Source organism: Austrofundulus limnaeus, unplaced genomic scaffold (genome assembly GCF_001266775.1).
Source record: "Austrofundulus limnaeus strain Quisiro unplaced genomic scaffold, Austrofundulus_limnaeus-1.0 Scaffold112, whole genome shotgun sequence".
NCBI classification, from domain to species: Eukaryota; Metazoa; Chordata; class Actinopteri; order Cyprinodontiformes; family Rivulidae; genus Austrofundulus; species Austrofundulus limnaeus.
In genome coordinates, this window is record NW_013952514.1 from 1,482,125 (window position 1) to 1,483,635 (window position 1,511).

The following is a 1,511-nucleotide window of genomic DNA, read 5'->3' on the forward strand; positions in this document are numbered from 1 at the left end:
TGTGTGTGTGTGTGTGTGTGTGTGTGTGTGTGTGTGTGTGTGTGTGTGTGTGTGTGTGTGTGTGTGTGGAGTCAGTGCCCCTGGCTAAGTCTCTTCAGATCTTTTCTTGTTTATGTATTTCTCTTCCCCGATCGAGGCCCCAGGAGTATGCTGGGGGCGATACAGACACACAGGCCTATGAGGAGAATTTTATTTATTTATTGTCAGGAATTATCACTCAGCATTAATATCAACAAAGCAGAAGGACGCAGAGGTTGGACTTCTAATAGCATGAAAAATTATAGCGCAATTCACGATGATACGATGAGGATCTGATCTGTGACACATGACAGCCATTTTTGTGAAAATTTAACTTAGGCTGTGAATGTACCCATGTGAACTTTTAATGTTAAAATTAGAAGAAATTCATTTACTGCTGGCATCTGTGCTCTAACCGTACATTTGGCTCCTTGAAAGAAATCATTTTTCATTGCACCTGTGATTTTAGCACCTCAGGTTTTCAAGCAGCACCATCATTGAGGTTAAACTACATAATGTAACACGGAGCACAATGCCATCAGATAGCAAGTCCATCATCGAGATCTGGAAAAAAAGCCACACAAACACACACACATATAGAAACGGTTAGACACATTAAGACGTGCCAGCACATAGTCTGAGTGCTTCTGGACAGAAACAGAGACTGACAGTGATAGAATTTACTGTGATGGTATCAGCAAAGCAGCCATTACAGCTTTGGCAGATTGCAAGGCCATCAGGACCCATCTCCCTGGCTCTGATCAGCGTTCGCATCCTGACATCGGCCCCTGATGTTAACTCCGGGCCCTGAAAGGGGGCTATGAACCATGATCAGTGATATCAAGCTACCAGAAATAGAAATCCATTTCCTGCCTGGAGGAGGAGGCGGTCTCAGTGAATATCAGTGGCCTCCTGGTCTGGTCTTAGTTTGTATCGCTTCTTTCTGTTGCACCACTTGGGGGCCCTTCAGCTGTTTTTTTTTTTTTTTCTCCCTTCTCTTGTTCTGAAGGTTAAAGGATTAGGAGGTGTGTTTTCATACTGGATTGCTGTCCTGGCATGGATTTAGATTTCTGACCACACACATTAGAAACCAGATCCCCAGCACACGTGCAGGTGCACATATGTACATGCAAACATCCAGTCAGAACAGCACAACCACCGTGGAGCAGGAGGTTGTGGGGCTTAACAGAAAATACCACAAGATGGTGGCTCAAGCATTTTTTTCTCTTTCTTTATAGAGCTTAATAACAATATGAGAACAAACCAGAGGTGCTTGTACAAGTTGTTTTTCCACTCGCCCACCTCCACTCTTCCATTCTTCCTTCCTCCAGTCTTGTCCAAACATGCTGACCATGAGCATTGTGACATTTCCAAAAGCAATAAAGCCATTAAATATAAACATGATGTGTATTTTTCCCCCTTTTTATTTTTTTCATTCCGCCCCTCTGGAAGCTTTCAGCTTTCATTTGTTTTTGTTTTCCTCTCCTTTGAAA